At 45.8% G+C, this 17,955-nt stretch overlaps 1 protein-coding gene across 3 annotated transcripts in view; it reads right to left on the bottom strand.

Annotated features, from left to right (window-relative positions):
• LOC144755745 (interferon regulatory factor 9-like) overlaps positions 1-17,955 on the bottom strand; it is a 301,449-nt gene that overhangs the window by 159,249 nt on the left and 124,245 nt on the right. The window lies entirely within an intron of this gene.

A 17,955-nucleotide genomic window follows, 5' to 3' on the forward strand; every position in this document is an offset into this window, starting at 1 on the left:
TGGGGGGGGGGGGGGGGGGGGGGGGGCTTTGATCAACCCGGGGATTCTTTGATGGGGGAAGCTTTCTATTGTACGGGGAGGGGCAATGATGGTATCGGCAGAGCTGGGTGTCGGCTTGGGAACGGGGAGGACAAAGCGGGCACACGGGGGAAAAGGGGGTTTGCATCTAAGGGCCGGAGATCATGAAAGGAAGGCGGGGAGGTGTCGCGCTGGGAACAGGATGAGGGCCGGGGGCAGAGCAGCGCCGAAGAGGGGTTTATGACTCAAGGCAGGTGCAAGCAGGGGGTGGTCAGCGTGCAGGCGTAGTGAAGGCAAAGGGCTATGTCAGGGGCCAGCGGCATGCAAAAGGGTTTGTTCTGACCGGGGCATCTTAAAATGGCGAGCGCACGACAAAAGTGTGGCATCAGGGGAAGAGGCAAGATGGCGCAGATAATGTTCACCAAAACGCACTAATTTTCCACAGTCCCTCCTTTAACATATTCAAGACATCTTGCTGGTTCATTTTCTACTCTGGTCTATTGTGGTGGGCATGAGAAAGAAACCGGTAGGAACCCTAGAAAAAGAGTTTGTAAACAATACATTTTGAGGTTTCTAGTTTTAGGAGGTGCACCTATTTGATAAACTTTGATAAATTTGTTCAGCAGGAAAGTCATAGGAATGAAATACAAAAAACGGCGAGCAGCAAGTACATATCATAACGTGAACTGGCAGGTTAATACATATTTCAGATTCGGTTTGGAGCAGGATCAATACAATGGCGGCTGGGAGAGAAATGAGGCAAAAAACGGTGATTGAGGATGTCAAATGTTCGAAGTTTTACGAGTTCTCATTGTTCTTTGTGGTCTTTCGTTGGCGCTGTTGAGCACCGGCGGTGGAGCTACAAGTCCAGCTCTGTTCTAAGTTCTGCGTTGCAGGGCACGACCCTTTCCTCGCGTTTCTGGTCGGAAAGGTCCTTTTCGCCCTGTGTCCTTTGAGGTGATTGTCAGAAAGTTCCGATGGAAGAAGAGCGTTCAAAACAGTCCATAGGGTAGGTCAGAGGAAAAAGGGGGGATGGAGCAAGGCCAAATTAGGAACAAACTAGGGGAACGAGAGACTTCAAATAGGCGGGCGTGTGACGGAATTCAGAGAGCGGGGACTTGTCGACAGGCACTGGACGTCGAGCAGGGGCATCAGGTCGACCCTTTCTTTTCACGCTGTCGAAAACAGTGCCTCGTCCTGCAGCTCTTTTCAGTCGTGGTCTCGCCTTGACTAATGTCGCAGGTGTCCCTTAGTCTGCAGTCGGGCCTCGTGCTCCCACATCCGGTCCTTCTCTCCTCCAACAGCAGTACCCTTAAACAAGTTTGAAAAGACAGTTTTTTAGAAAATTTGCGGATGAAGATAATCAAAAAGTCTATTTCTCTCCCAGCTCCAGGTAAAGAATGAAAAAGTCCGTTACATTTAATGTTCACAACCGGCATATGAATGACCGGTGGCGGACCTGTTGGATTTACTAAGACTTTCCTTCATAATCATTTATTACAGGCATGACAGTTCATCTGATGGTAACCCACCTCCGGGAGACAAATCTGGCAAAGATATGCCGTTCTCTAGAGTTTCACATTTACAAAAGGGTACAGTGAGTCGTCAACATGGTACTACACAGGTATTTTGCTGAGAGACGAACATGGCTAAACATTTCCTTTCTATCGGTGCATCCTGTTTTTCACCTACTGCGGGGTTCATTTTGATGATTTCTTTACCTTGGTCTAGTCTGTTAACCTTGTAAAACATCATTCTGGGTCCTACGTAACCTTTTACAGCCCGGTTACTTTAACTAGGAAGGACAGGGGTTTTATGGGAAACAACCAGGGACATAGACAGGGGAGGTAACGGGGGTGATCGTTCTTCTGGGTTGGGTATTGCGACGATTCGGGGAGGGGAGGGTCGCGTATTCTGAGGTCCTTGTTTTATACTATAGGAGCCGTTGACATGTAGTTCCCTTATTTCGGGCCAGATTAGGGAACCTCTGTCGTCTTACCTGTCCTTTCCCTTACGGCCCAACCTGGGTTCATTGACTTCTAGCGGAAAAGGAGAGGTAATGACGTGGCCTCAGGGTGATTGTATTTAAAGACAAACGTTTGTGCAAATACTGACGGTATTTGAAGCCAATTAGGTGGTGTGCTAGGGGTGGCAATCTGCCAATTTCGGGGCTAACCACTCGGGGGAGTGGTAGTGCAAAAATAGAGAGAGAGAGCGAGAGAGAGAGAGAGAGAGAGAGAGAGAGAGAGAGAGAGAGAGAGAGAGAGAGAGAGAGAGAGGGAGAGGGAGAGAGAGAGAGAGAGAGAGAGAGAGAGAGAGAAAGAGTGCAACGGCAGGCTAAATAGTACACGTGCAACAGAGAGGGCGGCAGTGCATTCAAGAAAGGCTATTTAGTGCATTACACAGTAAAGGGTATTCACGAGTCCGCGTTAGAATCTTGTAATCATGCAGTTTGAGCATTAGACAGGGTAGAGGGGACGTGCTTTGAGAAAAGGAAAGAAGAAAAAGGAGGTACCATTTTGTCGCACTTTCTCGCATTCTCGGTCCTTTGATCAGTTGGGTCAACGCCTCAGTCACACACACACACACATTCCCTCACAGTTTCGCATCATACGTGACATGGGTTCATTCTTCCGGTCTGGTTTAAGGGTGGTCACTTTTTATCAGGTTGTGCTAATTTTTCGGGCTTGTTCGATACGTGAGTAGTTTGCAGGCGTGTTTGGGCACCACCCTGCGGCGCTAGTCCGTTTCGTGTATTTAGACATGGCAAGGTCTCAGATCTTCGCCACACCTCGGCTGTAATTTCTGACGTAACCTGCAGAGGGAGGAAAAGAGGGGGGGGTGGGGGAGACAGCATTCGCGCGCATTCAAATACATGGATTCATAAGTCCTTTACTTACCTCTTACTCGTCTTTTCCTCCTTGGGGCAGGGTCCCCGGGGATATGGTTTTCGGAGTCGGGGGGGGTAGTGTGTTCATGTAGGGCGTGTGCGGGGAAACATAAAAAGGAAACCAGAGGGGCCTAGTGCGAGGTATCTAGTCAAAGGATATATCTCACTATCGGGATCCTTAAACCTCTTTCAACGCCGTGGCGTTCTAAAGTTCTTCGGTTCTTGGGTCCCTGCTACTTTGGAACGTTGTGCTTTACAATATTTACATTATTTCATTTTACCCTCCTTTTACATTCCCTCGTTTACACCATTCGTTTTACCCATCCTTGGAAGTCACGGTCTTCCTCTACGCGAAAGTTCATGAGTCAGTCGCGTACTTTTAAGACGGAGTGTCGTGTTGTCGATCCGATCCGTCCTCCAGGGCTGGGCAACCATCTTCCTTTAACCTTAAAGAGAGAGCAGAGTAGGGTGCACAGAAAAAGAACTTTCCTACCCATCCCATATTGTTTTAAAATAAAGCATGCAATACCCGTCCATAGTTTCAAAGACTTTATTTTGCAAATTCATTTCAGCATATGGTTTAGGAGGGTGTGGTCGTACTTGGTCGGTCGTGGCAATGGCTAAAGTGCGTACAGTGGGGGGGGGTGTCGTTGGCAACAGTAAAAACATCGGAAAGTTTTACTCATTCATTTGTGAGAGACTAAAACGTCTATTAATTGGCTGGGGGTTCGGGGGCATATATTTTCATAATTTAGAAACATAATCATAACAGTCGTAATCAGATTTCTTATATGCATACCGTACGTATGCATCGTAAATGAGGTTTACATCAGTTATAAAAATATAATACACTGTATATTCGTAATCAACATTTGTAACGGGGATCTTTTCATACTGTTCGTCGAGTGAGCTCTCCTTGTCTTTTCTGGCCAAGTGTACAAAGGATCACAAAAATCTCAGAACATCAAGTTTATATTAGTGCGAAGGAACACCACGAGGTGTTCGTAAGTTCCGATTGATACCAGCGCCATTTTGGGCGGGGCCGGCACAGTCCGGAAGCAGCATCAGGGGGAAATGTTTCCATTACTGGCAGTTTGGACCAGAGTCCTTTTCGGCAGTTCTAGAATTCACGCTAACAGAAGGTGTGGCAATGTCATGTTTGTTTCGTTGGCGATCGAAGCAGCCGTCCCTTACCGGAAACCTGCAAAGGCCGAAGGCTCCGCCGGGGACCTTTGTATGATCTTCAAGGCTGCGAAGATGCTGTCGGAGATGGGGGCTCGTGCTCCATGGGACAAATGTTCGAGTTGTATGGCTGGCCAGAGTTACTCTAGTGGCCGGGGCCCGCCTTCCAGCGGATCCAGACGCCATTTTGAGGCCCTACAGGGGCCACTCTCGTCGAGTTTGCAAGAATGGAAGAGACCCTTCGGAGTGAAAGGAAGAGGTCCCTGTTTTGTGAGAGCGGGACGTTCAGCTGGGGTGCAGCTGTGATGCCCTCACCTGGGGGGGGGCAAGGGAGACTCGTTCACATCGTCTCCTTCTCCCGGTGCACTCCATGCCGCTCCTTTTCATCGCCCCGCATGAAGGCCTCTCCACATCCGGTGTTCCCCGAGTGCCACCATTGTACGTTCGGTGCTGCGCAAATACTGGGGTGCCACCATTGTGTGTTCGGTGCTGCGCAAGTACTGGGGTGCCACCATGGTGTGTCCGGTGCTGTGGAAGTATGGGCACCATCGCCTGACTGGGGGTGTTCGGCGCCGGCTGGGGGCTGGGAAACCTCCTACCGGTGGAGGTGGGAGAGGCTCGTCCGCGTCGCCTCTCCCTCCCAGCCCAACTTGGACAGATTGTTGTGGAGGTACGTGCAGGACATCCCGCCGTCCAGGACTGCTACGGCTGTGACGGAAGAGAAAAGGAAGAGGTGCCTCGTTCTCCTTTTGACATGTGGCGGGACTACCTTAGTCTTTCCAGGCCCGTTGCGGCCGGCCAAGGAGACATGTGGCGGGACTACCTGCAAATGCCCAGGCTGCGGGCTCCTGCCTCTCCTCCGGCTCCCCCATACGTTAAGATTTCCTGACCAAGAGTTGGCGGCGGGGCTCGCCTTATATGGGTTGCCGTTGGTTGGGCGTAGCCGTAACCCTGCCCTACTTTGGAAGGTTCCAGAATGGGGGGGGGCGAATGTTCTGTTTGACTTTCATTTTCTACAGTTTATCGTTATTATTCCTTGTTTGTTGTGTTAAATTAAAAGTTCAAGTTTATTAATGGTCTACGGATTTTGTTTTATCATTTCTTCCTTTCCAGGTTGCTTTTATGCTAAGTTTCTGCTAACAGGGGTCGAGTAACACGGAAACACGTGTAGAGGGATGACGCAGATTTGTACATTACGTACACACGAACTCAGACGGGGGACAGTACAAGTACGACATACAAAGACCCAAGACAAATATAAAAACAGTTATTGGTCATAATTATCTCTTTCCGTCTGTGAATTTTAAACGAGGCTGGGTTCCCGTCTTGACATTGCCCGACCTAGGAGAACTTGATCATGCCGCTGAGATTTTCCTGGCGAAATCTGTGCCATCGGGCATAATCAAACGTGGTGGTTCTGTCTGGTCTGTCTATGTAAGTCGAGTTCTCCTCTGTCTCGCGCCTTTTCTCGTACTGTCGGTCTGTCGTTCTTGTCGGCCCTTTGCCTTTACTCACGCTCAGTAGAGTCGGGCATTGGGCTTTCCAGTGTCCGACATACCTACAAAAAGCGCATTGGTCTGACCCTAAGTCTGGTCGTCCTTTGTATAGTGTCGGGGGATAAGTTGTGGGTAGCGGTGTCCTGGGGTTGTCCTGTCGGTATATTTCCCTACTTGGTTTATCCTCGTCTTTTCTATGTCGTTTCGTAGCCTCTCTGCGCCACATACCGAGACTGTCGAGCATAATTGGCGTCGTCTTATTATTTCGAAGGGCTATTTCTAACGTTTCTATTTTATCAAGGTCAAAGGATCCTGCCAGTGGCCACTGTTTGTCTTGGCTATCTTCGGTATACCTGTGCCATAATTTATTATAAGCTATGGTGACTAACCCATAGTTTATGAACATGTCCTTATTAGGGGTGCCTTCTAGTGGAGCCATATGGTCCACCTCTAACACCCGGTCCGGGCTAAACAGGCTATTTATCAATGGGGAGAAGACAGACATGACGGCTCGTAACGAGGGACTAAAAAGTCAGCACTGCCTATCTTATCACTAGGTGCAAAGACTAGACAGAATATTTCTATTCTACGTTGTTTGCAGGCAGTGAATACCTCATGGAACCAAAAAAACCAAAAGACCAACAAAATAACAATGGGGAGAATGAGTAGGACCGCAAAGATCTGCGTTACCTACCCTTTTCACTATCTGCAAAAAGGATGGTCTCTTCCCTGCTTGCAGACAGAGAATCTCCAGGAAACAATAGTTTGTGAACAACAGTTCAGTTTCAAGCAATTATTGAGTGGGGGAGAAAAAGAACAAGCACGGCTGCTACCCTACTTATCCTCCACTGCTTGCAAAGGGAGAGAGAGCCTGTTGCTTCTCCGTTTGTAGACAGTGAATCTCTAAATAAAAATAAACAAGGCAATACTAGTATTTTTTGACAATCAAGCAATCAAAACAAATTCTTTCGCAATTTGTCGTGGCAACACGACCTTACCCGGACCATGTGGACAGTTTCTTGTCTTCCGAATCCAGCGCCCGATCGTCCTCTTTTTCTCGTATTTCTCACGGCACTCCTGATGGTTCCCAGTCAGGACCGTAGATCACTCGAGAGAGGTCTGTTCGGAACTAGTGAAGTTCGGATGATCGGCTGCCAGACGAGGGTCTATTGGGCAAGAGCTCTCCCGATCGTTGCAGTCGTTCACTCTGTCGTCGGGACCTCTCCCACTGGATCCACGAGTCGCTGATGGGCCCCACGCTTGGGACGCCAATTGTAAAAAGTTCATTCGGGTCGGGGACAATCGATATTTGCCCGGCGGTATTGCCTCTGTGACCCTCTAGTTATTTAAATCAATGAAGAGGCAGGCGCTGGAGACTGGAAAGCAGGAAACAAGGTTTTTTTATTCTCTCCGGAGGAGAACACAACGAAACGGACAGAAGGTATCGTTCTGAGGTGCTCTAACTGTATTTCTGAGGCCTGGCCTCTTATATCCACATTTATGACTTTATTGCAGATTACACATACATGTTTAAAGCTTTGAAGTGCGGAAAAGACATTCTCGGAACTCCCCTTTGGGCCCGTTCCCACACACATTTACAGTTAAAGTCCCCACCCTAGTCACAACAGGTGATGAACATCGCGCAGCTGGATAATCCGCCGATTCACGGAATGTGGGGAGTCTGATCGGATCTCATGGTGGGGGGGGGGGGGGGCTTTGATCAACCCGGGGATTCTTTGATGGGGGAAGCTTTCTATTGTACAGGGAGGGGCAATGATGGTATCGGCAGAGCTGGGTGTCGGCTTGGGAACGGGGAGGACAAAGCGGGCACACGGGGGAAAAGGGGGTTTGCATCTAAGGGCCGGAGATCATGAAAGGAAGGCGGGGAGGTGTCGCGCTGGGAACAGGATGAGGGCCGGGGGCAGAGCAGCGCCGAAGAGGGGTTTATGACTCAAGGCAGGTGCAAGCAGGGGGTGGTCAGCGTGCAGGCGTAGTGAAGGCAAAGGGCTATGTCAGGGGCCAGCGGCATGCAAAAGGGTTTGTTCTGACCGGGGCATCTTAAAATGGCGAGCGCACGACAAAAGTGTGGCATCAGGGGAAGAGGCAAGATGGCGCAGATAATGTTCACCAAAACGCACTAATTTTCCACAAGACCATGGCACAAGCAAACTCATTGAGTACTGCCTGCATTCACATTCAAAATATGCTACAGAAAATCTTCACATGCACCAAAGTACTCGTCATGTAAGCACTCCTCACAAGAAGTCTAGCCTATAGCAATGCACTCTATGCCTGAATCGACAAGCAACTCCTACACAGACTTCAGACCATACAGAACTCTGCCGCCAAGCGCATAGTCAACCTTCCTCACCGCACTCGCATCTCACCTCACAGCACTCACATCTTACCTCACAGAGCTCCAATAGCTACCCATCCACACACACAGCCAATTCAAACTCCTTACACACACTCACAAAGTTCTGCACAACACAGGACCAACATACCTCAACAACTGCATACACTTTCACCACCCTACCAGGCACCTATGCTCAGACTCACTCTCACTTATACCCAACCCCTGTATCCACAAAAGCAGATCAGAAGGTTGCTTGTTCCCCTACATTGCACCCAAAGCATGGAACAACTTTCTACAACACATCAGAGCCTCCTCCTCACTTCATGAGTTTTGCAAGAAGCTGAAGACCTGGCTCTTCAAATAACTCTGTGGGGACCAAATGTATGCACAAGGACTGGATGCTTTGCAGGTGAATATTGTGCTGTACAAATCAACTCAATATAACAACATAAGAATATAGCTGTCAGTTCTCCAAAATTATTCACAATCTACCTAATGTCGGCAAAGAACAGGACTGGATCTGGGTAGAAATCAGTGGTCCTAGGAGATGTAAGACTAACCCCATCTAAAAGTGGTGAGGTGTGTGAATATAAACTAGCACCACTCACTAAGACACCGTTAGGGCTCTTTTAAACAGCCAGAGTAGAAGGGATGTTTCCCTCTGTGGTATATCATATGTACCTCAAGAGATTTTGACTACCCTCACCCAACATTCAAGATGCAACCTAGGGTGCAGTGGCTAGGGAAAAAGGCATATTGGGACTTTTTCTGAAGATTGTTCATGAGTCCTGATCTGTGAGGGCACGAAGAAGAGCAAAAACATGTTGATGACACTCCGGAGAGTTATAAAACAATCATTTTAGCACTTTCAGTCATGTGAGAGTGAGGGAAACAAAAATAGTAGAATATTTGCTAGCCCCTACATGTTTTCAATTTAGGATTCCTTAGATCTTCTTTCACTACCAGGAAAAAAAGAAGAAATACTTGCGTTGCGAGAAGAGAAACAGGTGTTCTCTATTATAAGTGGAAATTGGCTTCTAGGATAAAAAAAACTCACCGAAGAGCTCCATAAGGATCCCTCGTGAATCAAGAAATCTGATCAAGCAGAGGCAGAATCCACCTATGCATAAGACCATAGTTTAGTAAGGGAGGGTTGCGTTTGTTTACTCTCCTACCTATTTGTTTTCGTATGTCACAGGTTTTTCTCCCTCCACCCTTTTGTTGGGACATTTTCCCAAATGAAAGGAACGTCTGTAGTAATGCAATTGTTTCCCCACAGTTCTATTCTGCATTAAGCTGGGGAATTACCTTTTAAATCATAAAAAAATAAAGTAAACACCATCCACCACTCAGTTTGTCAAAGTGTTTCATATCTACTATTCACAGTTTGCAAATTCTGAAACACCTGCGTCCTAGACAGATTTTTTTATTTCCAATTAGATATTTAACACCAACTTGATGTACATATACACATGGAATTTTGAAGGGGACTCTCAAAGTATATATTTAAATGTTCTTTTTTTGATTATGACATTGCACTGATCTCGAGGCTGTGATCACCAGAGTGTCTGTTTGGTGTGCCTCAGGCGCAGCTGTATCAGGATATAAATATAGTAACAACCAGTGCTGCTGCTCTGTAAGCTACATTTAATGCTTTTGCAGCACCCCTCCCTCTCCATTCTGGGAGTTTTTATGCTCCACGTCTCGTTTTATGCTTTATGACTTTTTGTGATGCATGATCAAGCATTTGCGAGTGGCCATACCGAGATTCTGCTTTGTACTCTGGTCGGGTTTCCTTTCTGTCAGTAGTGCTAAAGGATAGGTTGGGTTTTCAAGTAAAAGTTGATTTCCTTAAATATCAAATATGGAATTGTATTTCCTTTCAAATGGGCAGAAGATAATGTATTATATGAAGGAGTGCAACTCTGAAGTTTAATATGTCTACTTTGCCCTAGCATGCTTTAACTTCTTGGCTTTTCTTTTTTTTTTTAAATCGTGTGCGTCTATGCAATTTGCAGAATCCATTTTTTTCTCTGGTAATATTATTGATATTACTAAAGTTTGTAGAAAAATGTGTGGCGTTGCTCATTTATATTCTGCACCATAAATTAATTCACATGCACGCAAACTAAATTACTTTTAACCTGTTGCAAATCATTAAAAGAGCTAAACAAGGTGCTCGGTTGCCAAACTGAATGTTAGCACTCATTAGATCCATGATGTAAAATGACCTTTATATGGACTATTGCTAAAAGTAAAAAAGGATTGACAAAGCCAATCTTATTGGCATACGTGCAGTTAGAAGGATTTCTTTGAGAACATAGATACACAGATGTATTTGGCAAAGAGGACTATTTAGAGGAGAAAATCCAACAGAGAGACGGTTTCAGAAGAAGCTGTAAAATTACACCCCAGCAAATAAGTTACTTCAAAGGTGTGCTGGCTATTTCTATATGCAGCCAAATTGATTGGTAAGCGAACTTAGGCACAAGAAAAAAACATATCTGCTGAATATGTGGGAATATGACGTTTGTGAACGACTGAGCACAACAGTCAGTAATACATCTCTGACTTATACAGATGATGGCATGGTAGAGTAACTGTACCTTAACATTTACAATGTTTCATAGAAAACACAAAACGCAGAACACCAACCTGATGACCCTAAGGTACAAAAAACGGAGTTGATGGACAGAATGTAGAACAATGTCATACATTCACCCCAGTACAAAGATCTGGGCCTAAATCCATCATTTTTTTGCACTCCACACCACCCTGGGTTAGACACTGGCTATATTCAAATCAGCTCTGACCCCGTGCCTCATGGGAACAGTCCAGTCCGAACTACCAAGCCATGTCTTTCCCAGACCGGAATCAAGCATCCAAGGACTGGTTTCTGGCTATCAGCCTTTATCAGCCTGGATAGCTTGACTCCAGTGGTGTGGAGAGCCTGGGACTCACGTCTGAGCATCCCCAGCCCACTCGGGGTGAAATTACAAAAAACACAGTTGATGGACAGAATGTAGAACAATGTCATACATTCACCCCAGTACAAGGATCTAGGCCTAAATCCATCGTTTTTTTGCACTCCACACCACCCTGGGTTAGACACTGGCTATATGCAAATCAGCTCTGACCCCGTGCCTCATGGGAACAGTCCAGTCCGAACTACCAAGCCATGTCTTTCCCAGACCGGAATCAAGCATCCAAGGACCGGTTTCTGGCTATCAGCCTTCATCAGCCTGGATAGCTTGACTCCAGTGGTGTGGAGAGCCTGGGACTCACGTCTGAGCATCCCCAGCCCACTCGGGGTGAAATTACAAAAAACGCAGTTGATGGACAGAATGTAGAACAATGTCATACATTCACCCCAGTACAAGGATCTAGGCCTAAATCCATCGTTTTTTTGAACTCCACACCACCCTGGGTTAGACACTGGCTATATGCAAATCAGCTCTGACCCCGTGCCTCATGGGAACAGTCCAGTCCGAACTACCAAGCCATGTCTTTCCCAGACCGGAATCAAGCATCCAAGGACCGGTTTCTGGCTATCAGCCTTCATCAGCCTGAAGAAGGCTGCAATGCCAGAAACCGGTCCTCGGAAGCTTGGTTCCGGTCCAGGGAAGGCATGGCTTGGCAGTTCGGGCTGGACTGTTCCCATGAGGCACAGGGTCAGACTGATTTGCATATAGCCATGTCTGAACTGGGGTGGCAGAGTGGGCTAAAGAACGGTGATGGATTAAACCCAGATCTTTTGACTGGGTGTGAGTGTTTGATTGGTTCAGATGCTCCGTCCATCACCACCCCCTTTTGTACCTGATGACCCAAAGGTGGCGCCTTCATCTAAAAGAATATATCCAATACTGCATATTATTATGTGAACAAAGGCAAAGCAACACAAAAGCTACGAAATCATGGTACAAGCATTAAAATGTAACAATTTGCATTGACGACTTTCAGATATTTAAAAAAACGATCAGATCAGCTTATAGTTTATCACCTTGCAGTGCACCATCATTCTTTAATTCTTTATAATTGTCGTTTACCACTATCAAACAGCTATAGTGACATATTCTTGGATTCTAAACTAACTTTTTAGCAATTTTTACAAAACAACTAACTATTTTCAGACCAAAAAAGTCTAAATTTAATAGCGTCATGCACATATAGTTTTATTTGAATGAATAGAGAAAACGTTAATTTGCATGAAAAATATATGGATAAGTACTGGGTTATGCAGCTTTCCCTTTGAAATGACACTCCTTTCTACTGCTAGCATGTGATTCTGATAAGCATAAGTGGGAGAGGTGTGGCGCCGCGGCCAGGGCGACTGACGCTGGAATCTGGGGACCACGGTTCGATCCCCGGCTCCGGCGGCAGGTTAGCCCAGCACCATGTGACTCTGGGCAATAGCTCGCTTAATCTTCCCGACGGCCCCAGCGCCTAGAGACCCTTACGGGTGATTGTGCGCTTTACAAATGTGGACTTTATAAGCAAAGTGTGTTTAAATGCAAAGTGTGTTTAAGGCTGCAGTACCACCGCCTGTCTCCGGGGGCAGAGCTGAGCAAAAATATAAACACACTTGATGAAACACAGGTCCCCACAAGGCATTGTTTTTAAAAGTTGTAAAAATTGACACAGATGTTCTTGAAGTCATTTTATATCATTTAGAAGACATTGCCTTGTGTGGACCTGGGTTCAGGTCCCCACAGTGCAATCAAGTCCCCACAGCGTGAGTGTGTTATCATGCCCAAGTCCCCACAAGGATAGTAACAACACAAACTTTTTCAGTAAATCATACATGTGTGTACATCAATGTACAGAAAATGGTACATAAAATAATGAGGGTTATAACTTATAAGTTGTAGGAATCACATATCATCCATGCTTGTAGACCTATGTTGAGAGTTTAGAGTCTGGAGAAACACAAAGTCAGAACATCAAACTTAACACAGTGATTGTAAATGTCTGTACTAATAAGGCTTTATTATTTCCCAAAGGAAACATTCTTTACAATCTTAGAGTGACATCAGATAGAGAAAACAAGCATTTGCAATGCAATAGGTCTCGCATTAGGAAAGTTTGAGCTATTGGTATTGTAAATGACAATTTTTTTCATTTATGTGTTGGTTTTGAAAATAGCGAAATTAATAGCTTTGTCATTTACAATGCCAATAGTTTTAACTTTCGCAAATGTGACACCTATAGCAATTGTAATGCAATATGTGTTGTATTTACGTGACTTAGATGTATTGATATTACAAATAAAAATGGCTTTTATTTTTTTTAATAATTAATACTTAAATAAAAGTTATTGTAATTTATAATGGCAATAGCTTTTGTAAATAACTTTTGTGAAGATTATGTTCATTGTATTTTATTGTGACGAAAATCCAAGAACAGAAGTGAAATATTACCATCTTTTTGTGACATTTTTAATACAGCTTGAAACATTGAGAGAACATATTTGAACCAGTTGTTGTTAAATGGTTGCACAGATTGATGCTGTGGTTGTGCTGAGGGGTGTTGTGGTGGCGACGAGTGATGCTGTGGCGTACAGTGATGCTGTGGTAGCACATAGTGATGTTGTGGTGCCCCTGAGTGATGCTGTGGTGGTGCTGAGTGATGCTATGGTGATGCGAGTGCGATAGATAGACAGAGTGAGGGCCATAGATAGACAGACAGATAAAGTGTATCTATGTTGCATTGAGTAGAGTGTAAGTATGAGGTGTGTAATTATATGGCACTGAGTGGTATTATGTGGAGTGTATATACGTTGCATTGAGTAGAGTGTAATTATGTGGCGTGTAAGTATGTGGCACTGAGTGGTAATATGGGGAGTGTATGTTGTATTCAGTAGTTTAATTTTGTGGAGTGTAATTATGTGGTACTGAGTGCTATTTGGAGTGTATGTTGCATTGAGTGCAGTGTAATTATGTAGCATATAATAATAGGGCTCTGAGTGGTATTGTTTGGAGTGTATGTTGCATTGAGTGCAGTGTAATTATGTAGCATATAATTATGTGGCACTGAGTGAATGTTCCATTGAGTGCAGTGTAATTATGTGGCGTGTAATTATGTGGCACTGAGTGGTATTTGGAGTGTATGTTGCATTCAGTGCAGTGTAATTATGTGGCGTGTAATTATGTGGCACTGAGTGGTATTTGGAGTGTATGTGGCATTGAGTGCAGTGTAATTATGTGGCGTGTAATTATGTGGCACTGAGTGGTATTTGGAGTGTATTTTGCATTGAAAGCAGTGTAATTATATGGAGTGTAATTGTGTGGTATTTGGAGTGTATGTTGCATTGAGTGCAGTGTAATTATGTGGCACTGCGTGGTATTTGGAGTGTATGTTGCATTGATTGCAGTGTAATTATGTGGCACTGAGTGGTATTTGTAGTGCATGTTGCATTAAGTGCAGTGTAAATATGTGGCACTGAGTGGTATTTGGAGTGTATGTTCCATTGTAGAGTGTGTGAGGGTGCACGGGGTGTGAGGGTGCGCGGGTGCGCGGGGTGTGAGGGTGCGCATAACAGAAGGCAGCAGATTTCAGCTATGAGCGCAGCAGCAGCAAGAGGATGCTGAACGGGTACACGGCTGACTTGATGAATGCTCGGGAGGCTACATCTCAAATGGCCAGTTTTGGTAGCCAAAAGGTCCCTGAGCCTCGCGGCCGTGTGAAGATAAAGTACTGCCTCCCATATAACAGTGGCAGTCTGCGGCTTTCAAGTGGGCGCACATGGCGCTAACAACAAAAGGCCAAATCTGGCAGCGTCACCAAACTTGTGAGAAACTTAACAACAAAACAAGCAATGGCTGTTTGAAGCTTTGACGGCAAATGGGTGATTTAGGGGTCCGTTTTAGTATCAAGAACGTGTTGTCAGTTTACTCCCACCACAACAAACCTATTATTTTATTTTATAGGGGGATTTCTAAATCAGGGAGCGGCCATGGTGGCAGTCGAGCCCCTCACATAGAACAGGGAGTGTTAGCCAGGCAATCTTACAGACAGCTTGCCAAGACATTCTCTCTCAACCATAAGTAGCTCGATATAAAAACTGTGAAAGCGAGCCACGTCACAAAACCCGTGTACATGAAGAACAAGCCCTTGCTTAGCAGACTGCCCGCAACGCAGAAGCTTGTCGTTCTATGTTCATGAGCCAAGAGCAATGGAGCAGAAAAGCCCTTAGGCCCCACAGCATCAGGACCAGCCAAGGGCCGAGTGCAGCCACTCCAAGGGGCCGATTCACAAAATCATTTATGAGCACAGGGGGCACAGTACTACCGACCTCCTGGGAGAACTCTTACGTTCCCGTACATGCCTTTGTGAATAGGCGCATGCCCTATTAGTTAAAGTGAAGAGAGGGCCCAATCCTTTCAAATTGTACGAACAGCATATAGATATTTCAATTTCATTTCCATTTTAGACGATTTAGGAGCTATTCACAATGACCGGGCTGTAGGAGCTCTCTTGTACCTACTCATACACACTTGCAACTCACCCTCCTACATACTGACCGCGATAAGACTGTAGACTGAGGAGCCATTTCTCAAAGTATGTGACCCTTGCCAGTTCACTAAATCATCACCCCCCTTCCCGGAGAGGACAAAATCAGAGCGCCAAGAGGAAATTCCGTGAGCAGTGCATGCTATAAGAAAAAAAACAACAAACAAAAAAACACACAAGACTTCGCCTACGCTCATGGTTGGGACTGTGCCACAAGTACATGCAGCTACAGTTGCTTGCAGCAAAGCAAGCAGTGCTTCGGAGTTCCTGTAATTATACCCATTATTACAAATTGCTCAAGCAGAACGTTTGCCCCGCTCCTCTCCCCCCTCCACCGAGGGCCCAAACTGCACGATGAGATTATGTGACGGGAGGGGCGGGCAGGGGGTTAGTTAGGTAGAAACTTGTAAATCCACAAGAGAATGGGCGAGGTGTGTCCCTGGCCCGGGCAAACGGTGGCCCCGCATTCCTGGTGGGGATAAGCCCGCAGGCACAGTGGGAGGCTTTGGGTCCTGCAAACACCTCACAATGGCCCCCGGGGATGGGTCACTGGCAGCGCGGGGATTTGGGAAGCCAGGACCATTACTTTGTGTCCGTGTGGGATTCAATGTGCTCTGATTTGCACTCCATGCTCAATTTCCGTAATCACTCTTTTAAATACCAATGCGGGACAGACAAAGTAAACCCATTAACAGCTTTAACAGACGCCTAACGCGGGCCCCCTCCAGGTGCTCCCCTCAGGCGACGAGATCGAAGTTAAATGCTTAGAACATTCAGTTGGTGCTAGTGCATTTGGGGCTTTACCGAGAGACTACAAGCGTGCTCGGGTGGTGACAAAAAGACATAAACAAACACAGTTGGCTGCTTGTCTCGGACTGCCCAGGCGAGACTGGCACGTCATATTTATTTATAACAAAACATCAAGGGAGAACTATGACTTTCCTAAGCAAAGCACGTGGCCTTACTGTCAGGGCTGGCGACTTTGGAAGTGTGGAACCAGGTTCGTGTTCCGGAGTTGGTTTAACATCCTGTGATCTTGGGCATATAATATAATCTCCCGATGCTTAAAAAATGCATGTGACCTTGTGTAACAGAGCTCGTGCTCCCAGAGCGCTCTAATGCCTTTGGGTCGAGTTTACATTATACATAAAAAACACAAAAGCACACTGGCTATGAGTGGAGATTGGGCAGAAGCACTTCTAACGCGGCACCAGATGCAGCTTACGTCTGCAAAACGTTCCTAAGCAAACGGACGGAGGGGTCATAAAACACCCGCCCCCCCCTCCACTTCAAAAGCAAACCCAAGGAATTCTTCTGGTCGAGCAAGGGGAGCCCCATAACACTTATCGCAAGGAAGCACATTCCTCAAACGCTCGCAAAACAAGTTCACTTTTATCAGAAACTAAAGGTGTGAGTGAGGGGGAGAAGAAGCCGTTGATGTGGTGATGTTGTGTGCGAGGTCAAGCTCTCGGAGGCAGGCAGTTAAAGAAACAAGCTTCTCGGCATTGCTGTGTGGGGGTGGGGTGGTCGGGGGAGCAGCAGGCAGATGCGAGTGGAGCGCGCACTGGAGAGGGAGGGGGTGGGAGGACTAGGCAGCTGCGTGCACAAAGTGAAGAGCCAATGAAAGCTCTTGTAGGGGAAAAGCGCGTGCTTGTTTTCACGTGAACTGTTGGAAATCCGCCGATGGTTTGAGAACTTATTTTGCCTACTAAAATTCTCCCCTATCCATTCCTTGCGGAATGGGATAGGCGAGACCTAAAAACGACAAGGATCTAAAATCACGACTTACAGTTTACGTGGAGCTCCTTGATGCTGATAAACGGAGCGCTGTGATATATTCAAAGGTTTGCAATTTATGAACTCGAGTTACAAAATGATCTTGTGTCAAAAGCAGTAATCCACTTCCCTATCTAAAAAAACCAAATCTGTGATCTGCATGTTACACGATATACTCTGCAACACGCACATTAACCATCTATGCTACTTTCTGAATCAAAAATGTGAGTGGACAAAACACAGAATTGTTCCAGAACCGAATTATTTTACTGCTATTATAATCCCTCAAAATTGCTGGGCACACAATGATCTCTACAGCAGGTGTCTTAACCCTGTAAAATATTTTAAGATGTAGCCTCTTTGTGACCAATCAAGTAATCTAGAACAGATATTCTGTCATATTTGTCCTTATTGGCAATTTCTTTGCAGCAGCTTTTTTTAAATAAGTGCCTAAATTGATTGTCAGACTTGGATCTTCAAACTCCACTCCTCATCACTCCATCACCTTTCCTCTGCCACACCTTATACCCCAATTTCTGGCTTCCCAGATTATTTTTTTTCAAATTCCAGCACTGCTCGACGGTGAGTGACAGCTGAATTTAAGGTTAGAAATGTTAGATTAGTTGATTCTAGCCTTTACGGGTGTGCACTGAATCCAAGATTTCTATACATATGTAAAGGGATGTGAAAGGCATGCGGTATAGAATGATAACAGTACTGAGGCAGTA

This window comes from Lissotriton helveticus, chromosome 5_1 (genome assembly GCF_964261635.1).
Source record: "Lissotriton helveticus chromosome 5_1, aLisHel1.1, whole genome shotgun sequence".
In the NCBI taxonomy this organism is placed as follows: Eukaryota; Metazoa; Chordata; class Amphibia; order Caudata; family Salamandridae; genus Lissotriton; species Lissotriton helveticus.